Here is a 12,827-nt window from a genome sequence, read left to right as displayed (position 1 = left end):
ATGGAGAAAAGTTGAACTGGTCAAGCTTCCTACTTCGAACCACTACCTCATGATAAAACTAAATACTTAGATCCATTATCATAAGTGTATAATAAGAAAATAACTGCAGATGCTGGTACAAATCGAAGGTATTTATTCACAAAACGCTGGAGTAACTCAGCAGGTCAGCTGAAGGGTCTGAAGAAGGGTCTTGACCCGAAACTTCACCCATTCCTTCTCTCCCGAGATGCTGCCTGACCTGCTGAGTTACTCCAGCATTTTGTGAATAGAGGTGTATAAGATCATGAGAGGAATAGATCGGGTAGATGCACTGAGCCTCTTGCCCAGGGAAGGTGAATCGAGTACTAGAGGACATAGGTTTAAGGTGGAGGGGAAAAGATTTAATAGGAATCAGAGGGGTAACTTTTTCACACAAAGGGTGTTGGGTGTATGGAACAAGCTGCCAGATGAGGTCGTTGAGGCTGGGACTATCCCAACATTTAAGAAAAAGTTAGACAGGTAGGACTGGTTTGGAGGGATATGGACCAAATGCGGGCAGGTGGGACTAGTGTAGCTGGACATGTTGACCGGTGTCGGCAAGTTAGGCTGAAGGGCCTGTTTCCACACTGTATCACTCTATGACTAAGTGAACACAATTTTTTTTTTAAATTCCACTTGTAGAGCTCTCAGCTGTTGCTTGTAAGAGAAAGTGATCCTGAATTATTTTTAAATATAATACATTTTCCAAACATGTTAACTCAATATAACTAGACCTGATGCATTTGAAGAATGCCAAACACTGACCATTAAGGTTCAATTTTAATTTAATTTAGTTATTAAGATCAGTGGTTATCCACACACACACACACACACACATGGAAAAAGCAATGAACAAAGGGAATACAATTCACAAAGTTGTAAATGGAAGTCCTGGAAATCTAACTCACTAAAATTAAACTGGTATTATTTTGGTGTCCATAACTTAGTAGCCCTATTATCATTTTCCATGTGGACGAAGGAACTGCTGATGCTGGTTTACACCAAAGATAGACGCAAAATGATGGAGTGGCTCAGCAGGACAGGCAGCATCTCTGGAGAGAAGGAATGGGTGATGTTTTGGGTCGAGACCCTTCAGACATTTCTCCAGAGATGCTACCTGAGTTACTCCAGCATTTTGTGTCTATCTACCATTTTCCATGGCCTAATTAATTTTATAATTCCTACCTTCCATATGAACTAATAGTCAACTGCTTGAACCTGTTCCACTAATCTCAGCCTCACTTTCTCACTCTACCAATACCCCTCGACTCCTTTGTAGACGAAGAAGCCATCAGTCTCATCTTGCTTATGTTCATTGACTGCCTCCACCACTCTCTCAGGTAGCGATAGAAAGATTCAAACCTTAGAAAAAACAATTCCTCCTTAACTCCATCTAAAATGGATGATCCTTATTCTGCTAAATTCCAGACACACCCACCCGTGAAAACATCCACTCAAAATCTTATGCATTAATAAAGTCGCCTGTCATTCGTATATACTCTAATAATCATAGACCAAACATTTTTTATCTTTCTTCATGCATCCACCCAAACAATGGAGGTAATTTATCCTAGGAATCAATCCAGTAAGCCTCCATTAATGGTAGCCCCCATGTTTGTATGCAGAATTTTCAGCCAAGAATCAGACAACACTTGCAATATATCATTTTTGCAGGATCTCTGCAGATAACAGAGCAGTACAGCACAGGAATGGGCTCTTCAGCCTGCAATGTTTGTGCTGAACGTGATGCTGTTAAACTGATCTTATCTGCCTCTACATCGATCCATAATTTCCACATGCCTATCTAAAAGCCTCTTAAAGACGATTATCACTTCACAGCAGTCCAGCATTAGACATTTCCACCCTAGGAAAAAGGTTGTCTGTCTGCCTACCCTCACTACGACTCTCATGGTTTTATATACTTCCGCAAGGTCCAACCTCCTCCCTATTCAAAACAAAACTTAAGTTATGATCGCTATCCCAAAATATTTTTTCACTGAAACCTGACCAGGCTCATTTCCCAATACAAGGGCAAGTAAGTTCCTTTCTTGGGTTGGATTATCCACATACTGTTTCACGAAAGCCTCTTGGATACACCTCACAAATACTGCCTTTGGCACCGAGTTAGTCCCAGTCGATATTGAGAAAGTTAAAATAACCAACTAAGGTTTGGCATCTTTCAGTAATCCGTCAACATATCTGTTACTCTATCTCCCGCTTGCTATTATGGGGGCCTATAGTACAATCCCATTACAATGCTTGGACCGTTCTTATTTCTACGCTCCGCCCATACCACCGCAGCGGACGAACCCCCGAGTAATTCCGTCAACTCTTTTGCCTTCCCCTCGATCACATCTGATACATCAAAATCCCAGAATATTGTACAACCAATCATGTCCCGTCCACAACCACGTTTCCACAATGTCCACAACATCATAGTCCCAAGCATCAATCCACGCTCTAAGTTCATCTACCAATTCTTGATTCCCCTACTTCTGGGTAAAAGCTTTTGCATTCACACTTTCTATTCCCCTCATGGTCTTATACACCTCTATAAAATCACCCCTCAGCCTCCTGCACTCCAAGGAATAAAATCCTAGCCTGCCCAACCTCTCTCTAAAGCTCAGGTCCTTAGGTCATGGCAACACCCTTGTAAATCTTCTCTGCACTCTTTCCAGCTTAACAACACTATGATATTACCCACTTTCGTGTCATCTGCAAACTTACTAATCATACCTTCTAGGTTTTCATCCAAATCGTTGATATAATTCACAAACAGCAATGGGCTAAGCACCAATCCCTGAGGCACCCCACTAGTCACAGGCCTCCAGTTCAAAAAACAACCTTCCACCATCACCCTCGGCTTCCTTCCATGAATTCTCTATCCAGTCGGCAAACTCGCCCTGGATCCTATGTGATCTAACTTTCCAGAGCAGCCTACCATGTGGAACCTAATCAAATGCCTTGCTGAAGTTCAAATAGACAGCGCCCACAATTTTCCAACCTTTTTGATTACTTCATCAAAAAAAAACTCAGATTTGCAAGACATGATCTCCCATGTCTACAGCCATGTTGACCATCCCTAATCAGATATCCAAATACATATATATATTATCCTTTAGAATCCTCCCCAGTACCTTGCCTACCACAGATGTTAGGCTCACTGGTCTATAGTTCCCAGGCTTTTGCTTGTACCACTTCTTAAATAGAGGCACAACAATAGACACCCTCTACTCTTAGATACATAGACAATAGATGCAGGAGTAGGCCATTCGGCCCTTCAAGCCAGCACCGCCATTCAATGTGATCATGGTTGTTCATCCACAATCAGTACCCCATTCCTGCCTTCCAGCACCTTTGCCCGTGTCTAATGATGATTTATATATCTCAGCAATTTCTTCTCTAGCTTCCCGTAGTGCCTTTATATATATGGTGCCATTTAAGGAGATAGCAATAAGAAACTCAGTAATATGCAAAAGAAAATTAATCTCAAAACAGAGATGGAAAGTCAGGGGCTGAGATGTTTTACTTTTTAAATGACGTTATGACATTTTAAAATAATTGTCAAAGGTACGACACAGCAGCACAGCAGCTGTCTCAGTTCTGGCAATTGGGAATCATTTCTGACTACAAATGCTGTCTGTGCAGAGTTTGCTAAATTTCTCAGAGTCTGGATTTACCCTGGTTCTCAGTTTCTTCCCATATCCCAAAGATGTACTGATTATTAGATTAATTGGCTACCATTATCTCTAATATAGATGGCTAGTCAGGTGGGTGCTTCTGGAGCCCCATGACTTTTAAATGGACCACTCATACAAAATTTGGTTGAAGCCAATTATTGTCTAGGTGGTCCACGAGCCAATCAAAATTGTATTGCAAGTTTATCATTTTATGCAAAAGGCAGCTATATTTATGCAATGAGTTACTCTGAAAAATAATAGCTCCTGTATAATCATTCTGCATATTTGCCCTATTTAAGGTTATGTTGAATCATTTCACTGTTCATACCCACAAAATTAAGCATGAGGCAGCTATTTGATAGATATTGACATAATTAAAGAATAGTTGCCTTATGTTTTATTAAATACATTGGAGCTTATATATTATAAATTGGCTACCATTTCTATATTTGAATCACAGAAACCTAACAAAAGACAGTGCTAGTCAAAAAATAGATTTGAAGATCTATTTAGACGAAGATTTAGATGATCTGTCTTCATTGATTGAAGAAATTGAAGATCTTCTCGATTTTTTATCAGCTTCTCAGCATTTGGTGGCCATAATTGGAAGGTCTTATGAAATGTCTTATGAAAAGTCTTATTGAAATGTCCATTTGTTTGAGCTCAACAAGAGTAGCTAGTGCTGTTCTGCGTGCAATTGGTATGACCATGATTTTTGCATTTTCATCCAACAGTTTTATCATCTTCTGACAAGCCTTAATCTCAGAAATCACTGGAATGTTTGCTTTTCCATAAAATGGAAGAACTTTGGCAAGAACAATTTTTGCAGCTTCAGTTCTAGTTCGGGATTCTGAGACTCCCTTCTGAAGGTGATACATCAAACAGCGTAGTACTTGGCAACATGTTCGTAGACGTGAACCTGTGATTTCTGCATCCGAAGATCTAATTCCACTTCCAAGACCAAAGATTTCAGCTGTTTTACGTGTCACCTTTGCAGCAGATGTAGGTGTGCTAGATCGTTCTGATGGCGGAGTTGACGGTGCTTGACTTCCAGTTGATTGTTCATCCATTTTCAGCTGTCTAAAACTTTATTTCACCATAGGCAAATGAAAGCGAGAAGGGTCACAAGATGCAAAAGCAGGAATGAAAATTATAAATAATCCCAATTCACTTCAACACAATAAGGCTTGCAGACAGTCCCTATCACTAAAAATAGACAGGGGAATTTCCACACTCATGCAATTAGATATTCCCCTTGTCAATCTTTTGGAAATGTACTTTCCAGCATACTAAAAATAGACTTGACTTAATCTTTCACAGAATTGGAAAAGAAACCAAATATCATAAGTTACCAATTTGTATGGGAAAGCACCAACCGTAAAACCACATGTATTTCTATGAAATTCACAAAGACTTGAAAAAATATATATGGCAGCTATTATTGTGCACATATTTAAACTCCAAAAAAGCTGCCTTATGTTGTTTTAAACATATCTGAACAAAAAGGACTCACTAGAACATAGCACTAATACGTACAATAAACACTAATAGCTGCAGTATGCACATAGTAGAGGACATAGCCTTTCAACTTTGGGCTACCGGTGGACCCCCTAAACAACTTCCGATTTAATTTACATTTCACAGAGGTTATTATTTTCACTAATGGAACATTTTAAGACTAGGTAGAATTGCTTACTATGAGGGCTCCAGAAGCACCCTAGTGGGTGCGTGAACAGGTTACAGGGAAATAAGTGGGGGAATGGCTTTGTTTTGAAAACCAGATTACACTCCAATGGACTGAAAAGTCTATGATACTCCACTGACAAAATGCTTTTGGATATCCTTAAAGAAACATAGAAGGCTCTATATAAGTTAAAGTCACATTTCAAAATTAGACTGTCTGCCAATTTCCAAAATGTACATCGAGCTTGTAACTTTGTATAAAAGTCTGGTTGAATAATCTGTGAATAAGGTCAGAGGTTAATGTACCTCAGAGCTGATGGGCACCAATGACTACTGCTGAAGCATTCCAACAGGTGCAATGCTGGTCACCACTGCACAAAATAACAGTTTCACAAAGCTCAAATAACCTCCCGCTAATAAACCAGACTGCCCCGTCAGGTGGTCTCTTTCCGCAGCCATGTCTGTGAGTGTGGGATTGACTAGATTACATAGTAAACATCCTGCAGCACAACGCATTTAAAAGAGGATGGGAAATGCATTCAGAGTCAATCTCATTTCAACTCGTTTAGTTGAGATTTAAAGAGGGTGCAAGAGCACGTGTATTGTTTTCTACAACTTTGTACCTTTAGAATCCTTAAATTCATGCTCCGATTGAAAATCTTATACAGTAGACTCCTCTGATTGCTCACATGGTAAGGTTAGTATGCACCTGAACCAACACTCACCATGAGTACATACAGAGCCATTAAATGGATACAGAAGATGGTTAATGTAAAGTATAAGGGCGGAACGGTGGCGCAAGGGGCGGCACGGTGGCGCAACGGTAGAGTTGCTGCTTTACAGCGAATGCAGCGCCGGAGACTCAGGTTCGATCCTGACTACGGGTGCTGTACTGTAAGGAGTTTGTACGTTCTCCCCGTGACCTGTGTGGGTTTTCTCCGAGATCTTCGGTTTCCTCCCACACTCCAAAGACGTACAGGTATGTAGGTTAATTGACTCGGTAAATGTAAAAATTGTCCCTAGTGTGTGTAGGATAGTGTTAATGTGCGGGGATCGCTGGGCGGCGCGGACTTGGTGGGCCGAAAAGGCCTGTTTCCGCGCTGTATCTGAAATATGAAAAAATAAGGAACTGCAGATGCTGGTTTAAACCGAAGATAGACACAAAAGCTGGAGCTCTTTATCGGGTTTCATCATTTCCCCGCACAACACCTCTGGAATTCAGCTCTCCTGCAGAACTGGAGTGGGAGATCCCTTATCAATGTAATGTGTTGGAAGAAATTGCAGGTGCTGGCTTAAACCGAAGATAGTCACAAAAAGCTGGAGTAACAGGCAGCATCTCTGGAGAGAAGCAATGGGTGACGTTTCGGGTCGAGTCCCTTCTTGGCTGAACTACATAGGGCTCTTGGACCAACAACAAAAACAAAACAGCATAAACTCATCCCAATCCTGCACTACAAGAATCATAATCTACAGGGAGAATGGACCTCTGACAAGAATTAAGTCAATAAAACTCAAGGTGCCATATAATTACAATAAATAATTTAATAGCATTACTGAATCCCTTATTAGGCAGAATATTTCCTCTACTGACTTGGCTTGAAGACAAGAGAGAGAGTGGTAATAGTCGATTGGTTTTCAATCTGGAGGCCTGTAACAAGTAGTGTGCCATGGGGATTACTGCTGGGTGCATTGTTGTTCGTTGTTTATGTTAACAATTTGGACGTGAATATAGGTGGGATGGTTAGCAAGTTTGCAAATGACACTAAAATTGATGGTATAGTGAACAATAAATCCACTGTTTAATAATTATTGATCTTGATCAACTGGGCTAATGGACCAAAGAATGGCAGATGCAATTTAATTCAGATAAATGGAAGGTATTACACTTCGGTAAGGTGACCCAGACCAGATACATTAAATCACAGGGCCCAAGGGAGTGTTGTAGAACAGAGATATTTAGGGGTGCATGTACATAGCTCTCAGAAAGTGGCAACATAGGTAGACAGGGTGGAAAACTTGGCATTTGGTACACTTACCTATAATAGTCAGGGTAGAGATTAGGAGTTGGGACATGTTACAGCTGTACAGGACATTGGTAAGGTTACATTTGCAATATTGTATAGTCCGGTTCACCCTGCTATCAGGGTGCTAACAGCAGGCTCTTTGGCTGACTACATCCTTTTTGACCATCCACACTCAACTCATGTTCCCTCATTCGAAATACATCTAATAAGATCTGCCCATTCAGGTGTCAAGGACATCAAATGTCCATCCAGAATATTAACTCTGAGCTAGAATACAAAAGGATACACTACCCAAAGTGCAATGAAATTTGGTGTTTCTGAAAATGAAAGGTCACATTTATACAACTATTTCATAATCTAATATGCAACTATTTTTTAACTCAATTCATGGTGGCATTATCGTAAATGTGAAAGCTATTCTGTTAAGAAGTTAAGGAGCTAAGGACTTTAGGAGGAGACAAACACCCCTGTCTTCATCAAGGGTGTGGCTGTGCAGTATACCAAGGAGTACAAGTAGCTTGGAATCTACCTGGACAGGAAACTGGACTGGTCCAGGAATGCTGAGTCCCTGTATATGAAGGGACAGAGCCATCTGTACTTTCTGAGGAGGCTCTGCTCTTTCAAGATCTGCAGTAAGATGCTGCAAATGTTCTATCAATCGGTGGTGGTCAGTGCATCGGCTTCGCTGGCGTGTGCTGGGGTAGAAGGGCAAAGGCCGCGGATGCCAACAGAATTAACAAGATCATCAGGAAGGTTAGCTCCATCCTGGGGGTAGAGTTTGATTCACTGGCGATAGTCTTGGAGGGAAGGATGCTCATAGAAACATAGAAAATAGGTGCAGAAGGAGGCCATTCGGCCCTTCGAGCCAGCACCGCCATTCATTGTCATCATGGCTGATCATCCACAATCAGTAACCCGTGCCTGCCTTCTCCCCATATCCCTTGATTCCACTAGCCTCTAGAGCTCTATCTAACTCTCTCTTAAATCCATCCAGTGATTTGGCCTCCACTGCTCTCTGTGACAGAGAATTCCACAAATTCACAACTCTCTGGATGAAAATGTTTTTTCTCACCTCAGTTTTAAATGGCCTCCCCTTTATTCTGAGACTGTGGCCCCTGGTTCTGGACTCGCCCAACATTGGGAACATTTTTCCAGCATCTAGCTTGTCCAGTCCTTTTATAATTTGATATGTCTCTATAAGATTCCCTCTCATCCTTCTAAACTCCAGTGAATACAAGCCTAGTCTTTTCAATCTTTCCTCAGATGACAGTCCCGCCATCCCAGGGATCAATCTCGTGAACCTACGCTGCACTGCCTCAATTACAAGGATGTCGTTCCTCAAATTAGGAGACCAAAACTGTACACAATACTCCATATGAGGTCTTACCACGGCCCCATAAAACTGCAGAAGAACCTCTTTACTCCTATACTAAAATCCTCTCGTTATGAAAGCCAACATGCCATTAGCTTTCTTCACAGCCTGCTGTACCTGCACTGTGCCAGATGACTGGTGTACACCTAGGTCTCGCTGCACTTCCCCCTTACGTACCCTGACACAATTGAGATAATAATCTGCCTCTTTGTTTTTGCCGCCAAAGTGGATAACCTCACATTTATCTATATTATACTGCATATGCCATGCATCTGCCCACTCACTCAACCTGTCCAAGTAACCCTGCAACCTCCTAACATTCTCTTCGCAGTTCACACTGCCACCCAGCATTGTCATCTGCAAACTTGCTAGTGTTACTTCTAATTCCTTCATCCAAATCATTAATATATATGGTAAACAGTTGCAGCCCCAACACCGAGCCTTGCGGCACTCCACTCGCCTGCCATTCTGAAAAGGACCAGTTTACTCCTACTCTTTGCTTCCTGTCTGCCAACCAATTCTCTATCCATGTCAACACCCTACCCCCAATACAATATGCTCTAATTGTGCTCACCAATCTCCTGTGTGGGACCTTATCAAAGTCTTTCTGAAAGTCTAGATACACTACATCCACTTCATCCATTTTACTTGTCACATCCTCAAAAAATTCCAGAAGATTAGTCAAGCATGATTTCCCTTTCATAAATCCATGCTGACTTATCCTTTAACTGCTATCCAAATGCACCGTTATTACCTCTTAAGTGGGATAACATTAGCCATCCTCCAATCCACAGGAACTGATCCTGAATCTATTGAACATTGGAAAATGATCACCAATGCATCCACTATTTCTAGAGCCACCTCCCTGAGTACCCTGGGATGCAGTCCATCAGGCCCAGGGGATTTATCAACCTTCAATCCCATCAGTCTACCCAATACTATTTCTCGCCTAATGAAAATTTCTTTCATTATCCCACTTTTCAAGAAGGGAGCGAGAGAGAAAACGGGGAATTACAGACCAGTTAGCCTGACATCGGTGGTGGGGAAGATGCTGGAGTCAATTATTAAAGAGGTAATAACGGTGCATTTGGATAGCAGTAAAAGGATAAGTCAGCATGGATTTATGAAAGAGAAATCATGCTTGACTAATCTTCTGGAATTTTTTGAGGATGTGACAAGTAAAATGGATGAAGGGGAGCCAGTGGATGTAGTGTATCTAGACTTTCAGAAAGACTTTGATAAGGCTTTCCGCACGGGAGATTGGTGACTAAAATTAGAGCACATGGTATTGGGGGTAGGGTGTTGACATGGATAGAAAATTGGTTGGCAGACAGGAAGCAAAGAGTAGGAGTAAACGGGTCCTTTTCAGAATGGCAGGCAGTGGCGAGTGGAGTGCCGCAAGGCTCGGTGTTGGGGCCGCAACTGTTTACCATCTATATTAATGATTTGGAAGAGGGAATTAGAAGCCACACTAGCACGTTTGCGGATGACACAAAGCTGGGTGGCAGTGTGAACTGTGAAGAGGATGTTAGAAGGTTGCAGGGTGACCTGGACAGGTTGAGCGAGTGGGCAGATGCGTGGCAGATGCAGTATAATATAGATAAATGTGAGGTTATCCACTTTGGAGGCAAAAACAAGGAGGCAGATTATTATCTCAATGGTGTTAGGTTAGGTAAGGGGGAGGTGCAGCGAGACAAGGGTATCCTTGTACACAAGTCACTGAAAGTTGGTGTGCAGGTACAGCAGGCAGTGAAGAAAGCTAATGGCATGTTGGCCTTCATAACAAGAGGATTTTTTAGTATAGGAGTAAAGAGGATCTTCTGCAGTTGTCTAGGGCCCTGGTAAGACCACATCTGGAGTATTGTGTACAGTTTAGGTCCCCTGATTTGAGGAAGGACATCCTTGTAATTGAGGCAGTGCAGCGTAGATTCACGAGATTGATCCCTGGGATGGCGGGACTGTCATCTGAGGAAAGATTGAAAAGACTAGGCTTGTATTCACTGGAGTTTAGAGTGATGAGAGGGGATCTTATAGAAACATATAAAATTATAAAAGGACTGGACAAGCTAGATGCAGGAAAAATGTTCCCAATGTTGGGCGAGTCCAGAACCAGGGGCGACAGTCTTAGAATAAAGGGGAGGCCATTTAAAACTGAGGTGAGAAGCAACTTTTTCACACAGAGAGTTGTGAATTTGTGGAATTCCCTGTTACAGAGGGCAGTGGAAGCCAAATCACTGGATGGATTTAAGAGAGAGTTAGATGGATCTCTCGGGGCTAGTGGAATCAAGGAACATGGGGAGAAGGCAGGCACGGGTTATTGATTGTGGACGATCAGCCATGATCACAATGAATGGTAGTGCTAGCCCGAAGGGCCGAATGGCCTCCTTCTGCACCTATTTTTTATGTTTCTCTATGAATAGCAAGTAAAGCAATGCCACTACTTTCCATTTTACTTTACTATGTACACCGAGCCAAGAAGTCCTGGGGATTTCCAATTGCATGATTAAATGGTGCATAATATCTTCAGTTTGATAAAGCTGGGGTGCCAAAACATTTGGGCTGGAAAACCATTAGTTAGAGTAAAGTTAGAGTGCGAGCAAACAAAACAAAAAAATTGCTGTGATTTTCATGCTGACACAAAAGAATGCAGGGAGCTCTAGTAATGGAATTAACCTCAAATAGCAAGCAATAGTCAACGAGTATCATATTAAAAAATTTGATTTCATTAATGATTAAGAACACAGCATGGTATTAACCAGGGAATTCAGATGTGCCCTGGCTCAACCCCAGAGTTAACGGTGGAGAAAAATGAATGCTTCATGCTAATGTCTCTAAACACTGTCCCCATTATTTTCCCAAATCACCAATCTTCTCTCACTCACCTTTCTCCAAATCTACACCCAAGTCTTCATGCACCCCCAACTTACCCCCTTACTACTACTCGTCTATTACTATAAACAAGGTCAAGGGCCCCTAACAACGTGGAATAATTCAGATCAATCGATCTAAACTATGGATCTTTGTCCATTTTGATACATGCATGTTCAAATTCATGACTCATTAATCAAAAAGATAGCCATGGCATAAATGTAGTACATAAGCACTATTCTCTGAATAGCATATCTGGAGCCTCAAAAAAAAAAGAACAGGTGGGGACAGCACAAACCACTAACCTGCATGTATCCCAAAGGAAGAGTTTGTTAAAATAAGCACAGTGCTTAAATTGACCAATGTCACTTGGAGTCGTCTAAAGGTGGGAGGTCACCACAAACTCAGACAGTGGTAGACACTCAGCCTCCAAATCCCACCAGCTGGAAGAGTCTGATCTCAATGTCAGAACACCATGTCTAACAATTTTGGAACATAGTTACAGTAGAAACTCAACATTATTTGCATCAGAGCCTGCTATAGGTCAAACAATATACAACTTATTTGCCACCCTCATCACATCCATTAAGCTGCGTGTTAGAAACAAATAATTCCCATGTACCAAAGTTTTGACAACAGGCACTATTTGATTCCTGCAGTTAGGAACAGAGTGAAATTTCCCCTCCGGAAGGAGATGACTAAAGAATTTCTTTAGTCCGACGGTGGTGAATCTGTAGAATTCTGTGATCACAGAAGGCTGTGGAGGCAGTGGATATATTTAAGATAGAGATAGATAGATTCTTGATTAATATGGGTGTCCGAGGTTATGGGGAGAAAGTAGGAGAATGGGGTTAGGGGTGAGTGATAGATCAGCCATGATTGAATGGTGGGCTTGATGGGCCGAATGGCCTAATTCTACTCCGATCACTTATGATACAATCATAAAACGTTGTTTAATATCTGCAATATGTACAAAGCTTCTATGTCATATTATGAGGTTTTATTATTTCATTCTAAAAATTTCAAACCAGTCAAAATCAAAGGATGTGAACCATTAATAAGATGAATCTTACAAGAGATCACCAGCATGCTCAGCATATTTTAAGCAGTATGGGTCAACTTATTGAGTAATCACAAAGCACCATTTGGGAGTCTGATTAAATCACTACTAGAAATATAATT

General features: G+C 41.4%; 1 protein-coding gene across 1 annotated transcript in view; it reads right to left on the bottom strand.

The window, feature by feature from the left end:
- wrap73 (WD repeat containing, antisense to TP73) overlaps positions 1-12,827 on the bottom strand; it is a 99,003-nt gene that overhangs the window by 45,661 nt on the left and 40,515 nt on the right. The gene's annotated exons all lie outside the window — the stretch shown is intronic.

The sequence above is a fragment of the Rhinoraja longicauda genome, chromosome 30 (assembly GCF_053455715.1).
Source record: "Rhinoraja longicauda isolate Sanriku21f chromosome 30, sRhiLon1.1, whole genome shotgun sequence".
Lineage (NCBI taxonomy): Eukaryota > Metazoa > Chordata > Chondrichthyes > Rajiformes > Arhynchobatidae > Rhinoraja > Rhinoraja longicauda.
Note: the sequence above shows the minus strand (reverse complement) of the source record. Positions and strands in the feature narration are given on the sequence as shown.